The 13,339-nt window shown below is 32.3% G+C and overlaps 2 long non-coding RNA genes across 3 annotated transcripts in view; both read left to right on the top strand.

Moving 5' to 3' along the window:
* LOC110011985 lies at window positions 1–3,281 on the top strand. The gene is made up of 2 exons (XR_002287075.1): window positions 1–58; window positions 3,105–3,281. It is a non-coding gene; the product is annotated as an uncharacterized LOC110011985 (long non-coding RNA).
* LOC105161476 overlaps window positions 12,105–13,339 on the top strand; it is a 4,406-nt gene continuing 3,171 nt past the window's right edge. Inside the window, exons 1-3 of one of the 2 annotated variants that reach the window (XR_002287071.1) lie at window positions 12,105–12,182; window positions 12,274–12,360; window positions 13,001–13,212. This is a non-coding gene — a long non-coding RNA (uncharacterized LOC105161476). Of the gene's footprint in view, window positions 12,183–12,273; window positions 12,361–13,000; window positions 13,334–13,339 lie in introns of those variants that run through there. The other variant, XR_002287070.1, reaches the window with a different exon arrangement.

The raw sequence follows: 13,339 nt of genomic DNA, 5'->3' as shown, positions 1-13,339 counted from the left end.
TTGGTTTGAAAAAGTTTTGGCTTTGATCGGCAACTGGGAGTCTACTACTTTAGGAGCAGTAAGTTACTACTTTGTTTTATCTACTATTATCTTTGTTACCAGTCAATTTCTGTTGCATATTATGCCTTCGAATTGGAGAATGCCACATGTATTTATGTTGTTATCTTCTATGTCTTGGTTTATTCATAGTTCTGCCTTATTAGCATGTTAATTGTTAGCAATTATTTTATTGAATAGAGATGTCATATTATTTATTAGCAATTATTTTATTTGTAAGCTTATTGTTAGCAATATTGTCATTGTCTATGTCTTGCTAGTGCCATTAAAATTGTGAATTGTAAATTACTACTTTGTTTTATCTACTATTATCTTTGTTACCAGTCAATTTCTGTTGCATATTATGCCTTTGAATTGGAGAATGCCACATGTATTTATGTTGTTATCTTCTACGTCTTGGTTTATTCGTAGTTCTGCCTTATTAGCATGTTTATTGTTAGCAATTATTTTATTGAATAGAGATGTCATATTATTTATTAGCAATTATTGTATTTGCAAGCTTATTGTTAGCAATATTGTCATTGTCTATGTCTTGCTAGTGCCATTAAAATTGTGAATTGTCTAGCATGTTTCAAGTCCCAAAGAGCATCATATAGATATGACTAGTCATCATTAGAAAATTCCAAAAGTACGTATTCTGCAATTAAAAATGGTGGCCTAACACATGTAGCATGCATATGTTTGATTCTACAAGTGAAGCATATTAATAGTATTATAGGTTATGTGTACTCGTTTATTAAAGGTTGAAGGCTTTGGATTTGGTTTTGCAAATTCTGTGTTGCCGGAAAACTTTATATTGCTAAAAATTGTGTGGGAATCAAAAGGGTTGAGTAGGATTTGAACACTCATTGGGATACATTTTGGCCGCTAAAAGTATGCTTTTTGATGATATTTTAGAACCTAATGTTAACTTGTGTATCTTCATATTCCTCTCGTCAAATTTCTAACCGAAAAGAAACCAATGTCCTTATTTGTTCTTCCTTGCCGACTTTTCTCCCATATTTTGAAATCAAGGAGGCTGAGACCATTAAATTTATACTTTGTAAACTTCAAATCCAAATTTGTGCGCTGATTTCTTTGAAAAACTCACGTGACCATCATTTTGACTCGGAAAGAATAGGATTGGGAATGCTTGAGGCTGTTGAAATGTGAATGGTGCAAGTATAGAGTTGAGACCTAAATTGGAGAACGAATCTCCCCTTTTTTTGTAAATTTATTCTTGATTAATTCATCTTGTTGGGTTTTCTTCATGAGCTTGTTTTGAAATTTTTTGTTGTTATACATTTAAAATTATTGTATGAATTTACAGAAATCATGTTGGTTCATGTTTAACATCTTATGTTTGCAGGTGTATCATAGAAAAATATCGGAAACTCTATATTATCCAACTATGAGTTATTTTATTTTGTGGACTTTGGGAAATTAAATACTATGCTAAAGCGTAAAGCGGTTGTCTAGATGCCAATTAAAATTTTTTTAGAAGATTTTGTGAATTTTGTAAATATACGTAATCTCAAACATTTGATAAATATTTTTTAATGAACAAATTAATACTAGATATGGGAATATTTTTTTAGTTTTATTGAGTAATCAACCATAGTATATTTCTAAAAAAAATTGTTTTCTTTTTTATTCTTTTACTAAAATTTGTTTTCTCTTGTCAAGTGCTTTGTGTTATCAACTCATGTTTTCAAAATCAGTATCAAAATGCACAAATTTTTATGATAAATTTACAAAGTTTGAATATTTTGTGCAATTTTAATAAGTATATCGATGTACTTCATTTACTTGTTTGTGGATAAGTGCCTAAAAAAGTCACATGTTTTTATTTTCACATAAATCATTAATTGATTTTTATTGTCATTTAAAGTAGTTTTTGTATTTTTGGGAACCCTTTGAAGTTTGAAGTGCATTCGATTTATTACTTTTGAACAAATGAAATTTTTTTTATTATCATTTAAAGCAGTTTTTGTGTTCTTAGGAACCCTTTGAAGTTTGAAGTGCATTCGATTTATTACTTTTGAATAAATGAATTTTTTTTTTCTTTAGAATTCCAAAAAAGTGTATAATTAACTTTTTTGTTGTGATAAATAATTGTATTGATAATACTTAAAGAAATACATGCATTACCTATATTGCTACTCGCCAAGATGTGGGAACAAATCTTTTAAGATGAAAGGTGTACAAGTAATTTAAAAATAAACAATGAGATTGGCATCTAGACAACCGCTTTACCGTGTAGTGTATGATATTTTATTTTTGAAGTTCAAAAATAAACTAATTTGTGGTTGCGTAGTAGTGATTTTCAACAAATTTTACTATGATACACCTGCAAAGTTTTGGATGTCGACATGGACCAATATGGTGTTTCTGTACAATTTGTGCAAAAATTTTAAATGTATGACAATCAAAAGGTTTTGAAAAAGCAAATTGGATAAAACCTAACATAATGAATAATTTGGGAATAAATTAACAAAAATAGTGGAGGATTATCTCCTCTTTAGGCGTCAACTTCGAACTACCTTGCATTCTTCATATTTAAACTGACCTCAACGTTCATAATCCCATTACTTCCGAGTTAGAATGTTGAGAATGTGAAGATTTCATAGAAATCACGTACATTTTTTGAATTTGAAGTATACAAAGAAAAAATGCAATGGTTTCACCCTTTCTTGAATTTTAAAATATGGAAAAAAAAATCGGTGGAGGATAACTAGATAGGGACAAAGGTTGCGTCTTTGGTTAGAAAAATGGTAGAGAGGAAGAGATAGATACATTAGGTTATCATGTGGTTCTAGATAGTGTCAAAAAGCACATTCTTTTTAGCGGTCAATGTGAAACAATTGAGTGTTTGAATCTCCTACTTCAATTCTTAAATTTCCCCGCACAGTTTTTAACGAGATGAAGTTATTTTGGTAAGCACATAATTGAAAAACCAAATACAAACTCTAGAGCCTTCAATCGTAATAGATGTGTATAGATAGATACATTATGCATTTTGCTCCTTACATACTTTAAACGATACTGATATTGTTGATTATGTGCAGGGTAATGCTAGTGAAGATGATCCCCACAAGTGTTAGCCAAATGATCTAGTCGTCAACTTGCTTCACAATAACACACTAGCTTTCATGAACAAATTTGACCTATTGTAAATAAAGGATACTTTGTTTGTAGTACTTTTGGTCTTCAGTGGAAAAAGCCTTTGTGATCAAGTTCCTTTTTTTATTTTATATTCCTTCAATTTTTAATGTGACGCAACACCACTTACAAAGTATTAGAAATATGTCTATATGACTTAAACATAAGTAGTGGAAAGAGAGCATTATTTATCAAGCATATCAAATAACTTGTTGCGCTGGATCCAAGAAAGTAGTAATTGCAAGAAACAAGTAAAAGATAGTGTTGCACCATCAAAGTGTAGTTGATCTCGTTGTGGCTGAGTTCACCACATCAATGAGGGTTTATGTAATTATTATGGCATAGCTCAACTTATTAAGCAAGTACGGAACCAAATAAAGCAATCCCTATAATTCATAGTTGAATAGAGAAATATTAGACAACTTGTAGTTCAAAGCAATTAATTTAAGCATTTCATTTACATGCATAAGCACGACAAACAACTAATAATAACCTTGAATACACTTAAAACATGGATCTTCCCAATGGACCTCTCATTCACCAGCCTCTGTCCTGTCTTTTTATGATCTCAGCAATAATCTATTTAACCCAATCATATCCATATTTATGGGTTGCAGTCAAAAGAATGTACTACAAGAAAAGCATTTGCTCTGCAGACCCTTGAATGTAAGAAGTTTCTAATGTGTATCCCATCACCACATATGAGGAAGAGATTGGTAGAACCTGTTGAATTCAGTTCAAGCTCCATCTCCTTCACGGACTGCAACATCTTCTTCTCCTAACTCTGTTTCTGCTACTCTGGTTCTGCAGTGAAGAAGTCGTGTTTTTCCTTGGTTACACTTTTATTAGTTGTGCTTTACACTTTCATTAGTTGGCATTAGTGGCTTAGGTGGCAACTGATTTGGAATCTGAGTTGTTATTTCTGCTTTAGTTAGTTACACAGTTTCTTCTTCACCGCCTTTGTATCTGTATTTAAACTGAAGCTGTACCAGTTCCCGTTGAATGAATGAAAACACAACTTCAGTCCTCTCCATTTCTTGCTCTGTAACCCAGTAACCATGGGGCTTATGCCTAATTTTATCATGGTATCAGAGTCATCATCTTGATGGTCTCTGCATACGAAGTGCTTTGAACGATCAATTTCACTCATCTGAACCTTTCATTTGATGAGAATGGTGAGCTCATCAACTGACACACATGCCATTCCTTCCATAGAAAATGGAACTGGGAATCATCACATGGTAATGGTTTCTACTCCATTCAATGGGAGCAATTGGCTATCCTGGAGTAGGTCTATAAGGATAGCTTTAGAAAGCAAAGATAAGTTGGCATTTATCGACGACATAGGACTACAGCCTACGATTGGGACTCCTCAGCACAGACAGTGGAGGATTACAGACTGTATAGTACGGACATGGATTTTGAACACCATCTCCAAGGACTTGGTAAACGCATATCTGTATGCAAGTTCTTATAGAAATCTCTGGTTGGATCTTGAAGCTAGGTACGGTGAGTGTGACGAAACTCTGCTGTACAAGCTGCAACGCGAAATTAGTTCTATCTTCAAGGTAATATGAGCGTAACTGGTTACTACACAAAATTGAAACAACTCTGGGATGAATTATTATGCCTCATGCCACCAGCAATGTGTTCATGTGGCCTTTGCATTTGCGGATGTAACAAAACCAAGGCGGAAGAAAACGATGCAAACCAACTAATACAGTTTTTGATGGGTTTGAATGACTCCTACAATAACATTTGTAGTCAGACTTTGGTTCTAGAACCTCTTCCGCTCGTCAACAAAGCAAATTACATGGTGCTACGAGTTGAGAGACAAAGGATGGTGAACTCAGAATACTCTGGTATAGGGGAAGGATATGCCATGAAAGCATACGACCAAAGGTATTCTGCCTCTAATACAGGACCTCGACAATTCATGCGACACAAGGGACCTGTGGATAAACGTAGTGTCCTCTGTGAGCACTGCAATAAAATTTCTTGAATACAATGGTTTGTCATTTCTTGAATTTTAAATATGGGAAAAAATTGGTAGAGAGGGAATGGATAGGGACAAAGATTTCTTTTTCATTAAAAAATCACAATGAGGAAGAGACAGATACACAACTTTGGTTCTGGATGATGTCAAAATACATTTTTGTAAACAATCAATGTGAAACAGTTTTAGTTGGGTGTTTAAATTCATATTTCAACCTTTAGTTTCTCGCTTCGTCCTTAGTGGGACGCTGTTATTTCGGTAAGCATAGAACTGAAAAACCAAATAGACCCTAGAGCCTTGAGTCTTAATAAACGAGTATGGATAGATCATAGATTATTATAATTGTGGTATACATTGCTGTTAATGTCTCTCGTTTTTTGTTTTCTTCAGGCTGACATTAAATTGCCTTCGAAAGCATGGCTTAAGTTAATATTGATCGTCGACTGATGTAATGGAATTAGCAGATCATACAACTCCAGTGACGTTGATATCAAGAAAAGAGTTTCGCCTGATAAAGCTGTCTTGAACTTGCTTCATAAGGAAGAACTTGTCTCGGATTGTCTTCCGAGTATGAGCCTCATGGGTTTTCGAGGCTTTTCTTTATATAAATTAGAACACTTTATTTATAGAACTTCGGCATTTTCTGTACTATCTGAAAGATTGTACTTGTTTTTTTTTTATCTAAGGCAATAAAGATTGTTATTTTTTTTTTGGCCCTAAGATTGTACTTCTTTTAGAAATATGAAATTTATATTGAAGGGCAAGAATAGAAAATTCAATAAAATTGAGAAAAATCTTAATTTTCATGAGGTAAGAATATTAAAATAACAACAAAGAAAATACCTAAATTTCGAGGAATTGTATGCATATGTTTTTAATTGTAAGATTTATATATGCTTGACAGTATTGGTTTATAAAACATACGAGCTCGTTAAGTTTATTTGTTTAGGGCATCAAGAAGTCCGAGACTTCAAAAATACCTTTTTAACGCTTTTTTACATAATAATCTTTATTAATTTTATCTAATATGAGTTAAAAGTAAAGAAATTTGTAGTAAAATAATACGAGTTTCTTTTTTATATTTATATTTTTCGACACTGAACTAGGGCTTCTTTTTTATATTTATATTTTTCGACACTACCAAGAACTAGGGCTGCAACCAAACCGACTTCGGCGAGCCAGAAAAAAATTGGCTGGAGCTCGAGCTCAATTCACACGTGCTGAGCTGGAGCTGGAGCTCGAGCCCAATTCAGTTTTTTTAAGAATATTTGAATTTAAAAAAAATATGAACTATTGTAGCATTTGAAATATATTATTAAAAAATCTAAATAAGAACTAGGAAGAAAATTTTCACAAAAAGACCAAAAAGAAACAATACGATGAAAGAAAAGTGGAAGCCATGAAAAATCATTTGGTATAATCATTTAATGAGAAGTAACCAAAGTTTCATACCACTACTTAGTTTTTGACTAACATCAATACATTCATATAAATTATATTAAATATTTATTTACAAAAAGATTATCAAAATGTATTAAATTTATGAGATATTTAGTAGTAGTTCTAATATATAGTGAATAATTGCATTTTGATGTAATAGATCTTGAAATTGTAACAATAAAATTCATATGCATTATATTAAATATTTATTTACTACAAAATTAGTAAAACTTACTAAATTATTGATTAAACTTGTTCTTAGATAATATAAACCAAAATATTGTATTTTAATATAATCTAAAACTAAAATATGATATATTAACTAATAACTCCAATATATGGTGAATTTAGAAATAAATGAATTTTGTTGTAGTAGATATTGAAATTATCACGATAAAATTTATATGCATTGGATCAAATACTTATTTACATCGATACTCACCTTTTCGGGAGCATATTTTGACAATCTCACAAATTGCAACTCATACTCAGCAACAGATAAATCATTCTGCTTTAATTCAAGGAATTCAACTTTCTTACGGTTTCTGTAGACCGGTGGAGTATATTTGTCAGCAAATTCTTTCAAAAAGTCATTCCACTTCAAAGTGACAAGTTGGCTCTTGCTCCTTGGAACTATTTCCCACCAGTCTAAGGTGTCTTTCTCCAGTAATGACACTGCGTACCTCAACTTTTGTTCAAAAGTACACTCAATTTTGTCCAACACCCTTTTCGTGTTTCTCAACCATTCTTCTGCTTCTGCAGGATCAGTTGTACCTGCAAATACCTTCGCCCCTTGTCTACTCACTATTTCATAATTTTAATCAATAACTACATCCTGTGGTTGGGGTTGTGGCGGTGGAGCCATCCTCTGGATCATTTCTAGAAATTGTTGCATAAAGGGGTTCATTTCTGGTTGTGGGGCATTTCTATTTTGGGATTCTAACCTTGATGTTCTGATGCAGAATCATGACCCTTCACAGACCCAAATGACTCAATTGGGCCAACAGTGTTTTCCCTTGACGCTTCCATCCTATATGAAATACGCACATGTAAGTAGATTACTAATATTTACCTCACGTATAATATCACATTCATCTACTATCCCTAGAAAATCTAATCCTTGCTCTGATACCACCTAATGTAGCATCCCTAACGCTACTAGGGCTATATCTTCCCTAAACTTCATACTTATAGTAACCCATGTATCCATATATATAAATATGCACATAATCATCTAATCAATATTCATACGTAATCCCAATGTCATAACATGCATAACCAACCCACAACATCATATATACATATCAAACACCACAAGTAATCCATCACAAGTAATCCCCACGCTTATGTTCTCTCTATACAAATAAAATACGATTTGTACTCTAACTTACAAATAGGAGAAAACTGCTGCCTGACCTGCCTGAGTATATCGTGTACACCTAATTTTTAACAAGTAGACACCTCAAAGTCTATTCCTGAAAGAAAATGTCAGCAGGGGAATGAGTCTGCCACTCATTAAGTAAATAACCAGCCCTATCTATATATGTATATCAAACACAACCCCCAAAAAAGATAAGTAAGCAACATGTGTGGAATACAATCAATTTCATTCCAACATAATCATTGCATCGCACCACATAGCCAACTCACAATAAAACAACCAATTAAACTCTCGTTCTTTTAGTTTGCTTACCAGAAGGTGATATCGTATTTTTTCCATCAACTCAATCTCACCGTTATATAAATTCAATTGAATCCTCTTGACAGCCGACTCATCAATCTCATTTCGTTTATCTCCCCATGGTTTCTAACCAGAAATCTAGGGCTGCTGTAGGTAGAGCTTCCAAGCTCGATGAGTTCAAGACTGATATGCTCTTTGATAATCATCTGCACATCTTTCTTGTCTTCCATATTCATCTGGATAGATTTATATCGAATGTACTCGTACTTGCATTCTTTCTTGACCTTCAGAGTAGTTTCGATCTTGTTCCTATCCCACCATGACCGAGGATTTTCATTGAAATTCCTTTGGATGAGCCTCTTGACATTCTCAAGAAAAAGTCTCCTTTAATCGCTGATATCTAGCGATTTTATTTTCAGTAGTGCTTCCTTAAAGTTCCTAATTTCCTCTACAAATTTCTTATAGAAGCTATCGCTATCTTCGAGTCCATATTGCCTGAAAGACAAAATAACCTTACCAAATTTTCTCTTATCCTGCATTTTTGGATGAGTTAGTCTGGCATCAAAATTACCATGTTTGTTGCGAAAATTTATAGGCATTATACTGTTAAATGCCTTTTCTCTTTGCAACACCTATATCTCAATACCACAGTTAGTGGTAAAGATTCTATCCTGCATATATCTTGCAAATGTTTGAATTATATTGTTACTTAGCAAGATATCAGCACCTATATCATGAAAGTAAATAGGAGTATTTTTACCCTAAACCAGGACGATCCAATGCTCCTCCGATCATGATTTTGACTTCTTGTATTCTCTTATTTAGTATCAGAATTTTTTGTAAAACATCCCTTCGTGCAATAACGGCTAAGGTTTTCCTTGCTTCCTTAGAGAAAACTCTAGGTTTTGTCGTGTAAATTCCTGATCTTGAATTATAATAGGCTGCAAAATATTCTGTCTTATATTGATCATATAACATACGAACAGATATGTGTATAGAAAAGGGGCTCGTCATTCCATCTTTATTGTCAAGTTCTAAAGTACTTGTTGCTCTCTTGATGGCTGCAACCCATTCATCTATCAACTTCTCGGTACTTCAGATTTTGATAAAATCTAAGTTAAGTATAGCACCATATGGATGCAAGGGCTGGAGCATGGTCCTCGCCCAAGTTGGGAGATCTTTGATGTGTCCGACTCGAGTTCTTTCCAGTTAGTTACTTTAACCATAATTTTTGGAACTGTAATTATGCAGAAATTTACCCGTTCCGCTTCTCTTGGCTGTGATTCTACCATGGACTTCAGTGGAGTGTAAACGCCTCACCGTATTTCCTGGTAGTACTTGTCGAACTTCAAAATTTCTCAGCCATTCACGTTCTTCTTTGGTCGTGAGAAGTTTTGGATCAATGCTCTTGGGATCATTGTGACATTTGTCAGGAATTTTCATGAGAAATTTCGTCATCTGTGTTTTCAGATTTTGGAAATATTCCACTTTTTTCATTATAACTCGAACTTTCGTTCGGTTTAATTTTCTCTTTAAAGAGTTTTCTCCATTAGTGGATAAATAATATCATTAAGCTTGTTGTTTTGAGATCATATATATAAACTAAAATACCATATTTTAATATCATCTAAAATAAAATATAAGATGTTGACATAATTCTAATATATAGTGAATAAATGTATTTTTGTTTTAGTGGATATTGAAATTATAACGATAAAATTTCATACGCATTATATTAAATATTTACTTACAAAAAAAATTATCACAATATACTAATTGTTGGTTAAGCTTGTTTTTAGATAAAATAAAGCAAAATACTATATTTTAATATCATCCAAAATTAAAATATATTGTATTGGCTAACAATTATAATATATGGTGTAAATTTGAAATATAAGCATTTTGTTGTAGTGGATATTGAAATTATAATGATAAATATGAATTATATTATATTAAATATTTATATACAAAAAAGTTTACCATAATGTACTAAATTATTGATTAAGTTTATTTCTGGATAATATAAACTAAAATATCATATTTTAATATCATCTAAAACTAAAATATGAGATAGTAATTAATAATTCTAATTGATGGTGTATTTTAAATGTTCAATTAAAATATGAGATAGTACCACACTGTTCTTTTTTTTTATCCAAAAAAAAATTATTTTATTCTTAACTCAAATATTCACTTTACCATCATTGTGAGGATTTTTGTAACTTAGATTTCATAATTTTATGATTTAAAAATATTAATTTATATTTTATAATATATCATTCGACTAATATAATTAACACAATTGTTAGATTTGATCAGAAAATTTTTAATCGATATATAATAAAATAGAATCATTGAGACTATCCACTTAAGCGCCACTTATCCACAAATGTGGACAATCTGAATGAGCTTTATTATGCCAAATGAAATATAAAATATTTTTTATATATATAAAAAAAAAACTATTGGATTTCATCCAAAAGAGATCTTAGTAATATTATCTAACAACTTTATGGATAAAGAATTAAAAATATTGAAGTATATTATTTTTTTATCTTTTATTTTTTGAAGTATATTCAATATCTTTTTTTGATAAATACTGAATAAAATAAAGAAAGAAATCTCTCAAATTTATTTTAGCGGAAAATCCTTCAATTCTGAGACAAGAAAGACGGTCTCAAATTTATTTTTAATTTGAATTTCCAAGCAAATGTTACCGTTGGAGGCTAATTTTTATAAGCATTCTAAATTAACAAAAAAACAAAAAAAAAAAGAAAGAAATAATACCGTTGATTGGCCCACTATATATTACACACTAACAGTTGTTATGATTTCATCTTTTCAAACACTTTGATCACTTTCCTTAACTTTCCCTCTCTTTGTTCTTGTTTTTCCAGGAGAGGGAAATCCATTAGACCTCAATAACTTACCCGAAGATTACGCTAAAGATGGTATACAGGCCTCAGAGGACAGCTCCTCGTCTGCTGGTACATTACTTTGTCTTTAGTACTATTGCCTGCGGTTTTTTTATTACATCTTCTTGAAGTTAAGCAAAAAGTAAAAGAAAAGGATGAAACCCTGCTGTCCAAGATTACAACTGATCAGTCAATGAAATTTTCTGAAATTCTGCAATAATATATAATATATATATATATATATATATATATCATCTTCTTACCCTTCCCTTATGCCCTGGATTACGAAAAGGGAACAGTTTTCAGAATTTGATCCTTGTGTTTTTGTGCTTCTCAGAAACTTTTGATATCAATTTTTGTTTCTTCTGCGAAGATATTTTGCTTGTGCAATAAAACTGATAACTCTCTTGCTCAAATCTTCAATTAATCAACAAATTCCCCCCAAAATCTTAATTCAGATTCTCTCTACCTTTCTTGAAAAAAGTTTCGGATCAAAGTTGATTTAATTGGCATATTTGCAGGAGGCTACAGGAAAAAGAAAAGCGGCGCTAAGGAGGGAAAATATGAGGCCGGGAAGGTCTACGAGTGCAGGTTTTGTTCCCTCAAGTTCTGCAAGTCTCAAGCCCTTGGGGGACACATGAACCGCCACCGTCAAGGCAACCTCTTTTCATTGCCCTAATTTCAATGTTTTACGTTTTTCTACACATTATAAAATCAAGACAATTTCCATCACTGCATCTTTCTTATTAACCCTCAAATAAGTAAAAGTAGAGTTGTAAAAGTGCAGGAATTTTAGCAAAGTTCGTTATATCTGCTATAAAATACTCCCCTTCGGTTTTTCGCCAATGAGTTTTCCTTGTACAGTGGAGCACTGTACTCCCCTTCGGTTTTTCGCCAATGAGTTTTCCTTGTACAGTGGAGCACTGTCTTGTCAATCCCTGTTCTCGTTCATGTAAGGAAAATGTTTCTGGGCTACTGTATTTTCTTTTTTTTTCCTTTGGATTCTTGCTGAAATTTTTTATTTCTTCATTATATTTTCTCAGAGAGGGAGACAGAAACCTTGAACAAGGCTCGTCAAAACTGGTCTTCACTAACGATTTGGCTCCTGCTCACCTAGGTTATGTTTCAAGGTATATGTATGAACTCTCCCCATCCCTTTTCTTCCTTTTCTTAATTCATTTTTAAATTTTAGATGTTCAAACTTTGAGATACTAAGAAAATAAAGAAAAGGGCTCAAGGTTCTATATATGTTCTGTTACTGATCGATATTCCTTCTACAAATTTCATGCGTCTTCAGTGCAATGTTATTCTTTGTCTTTTTAATTCCTTTGTTGTTTCTTTTCCCCATTTGGCTGTAATGATTTGAAGTCTCGAGACTATTTTTCATGGGCTCTTGAAAGGATTTTGAGAAAATGATGATGTTTGTAGCAGTTGTAAGTTCCTTCGTGAAAATTTCTGTTGATGTATGTTTGGCATGAGCATATCACGTGTTTTCCTTGTTTATTTCCTTGTTTACACTGTATATCTCCACTCTTTAAATACGAAATGATAATTTTATTTGTTAAAAGTAAACATTTCAGATTTATGCATGCATTGAAATTTTAAAAATCTTCACTATATTTAACACAAGAATATTGTGAGATGTTTTTTGATTTTATTCTTCTATCCTCTTGCTTAGCCATATGCTTATCTAGTCTTTCTTTTGTTTTTTTGGGTTTGGGTCTTTCCTTTCTTGTAATGGAATTTAATCATATTTGCATGTTTTCACAGAGGATTCCCATTTGGTGGTTGATAGTGGAAACCAAACTTGAGACTGCAAGCCATCAGACTATTGGCCTTGAATTGGTAAGTCTGTGTGAGAGGTTAGTGATGTTTTCGCAAGTTTTCTGCAATTAGCTGCTAGTGATCCTTCCTTCGCTAGCACTTGGTTTGAAAAAGTTTTGGCTTTGATCGGCAACTGGGAGTCTACTACTTTAGGAGCAGTAAGTTACTACTTTGTTTTATCTACTATTATCTTTGTTACCAGTCAATTTCTGTTGCATATTATGCCTTCGAATTGGAGAATGCCACATGTATTTATGTTGTTATCTTCTATGTCTTGGTTTATTC

Source organism: Sesamum indicum, linkage group LG5 (genome assembly GCF_000512975.1).
Source record: "Sesamum indicum cultivar Zhongzhi No. 13 linkage group LG5, S_indicum_v1.0, whole genome shotgun sequence".
NCBI classification, from domain to species: Eukaryota; Viridiplantae; Streptophyta; class Magnoliopsida; order Lamiales; family Pedaliaceae; genus Sesamum; species Sesamum indicum.
Note: the sequence above shows the minus strand (reverse complement) of the source record. Positions and strands in the feature narration are given on the sequence as shown.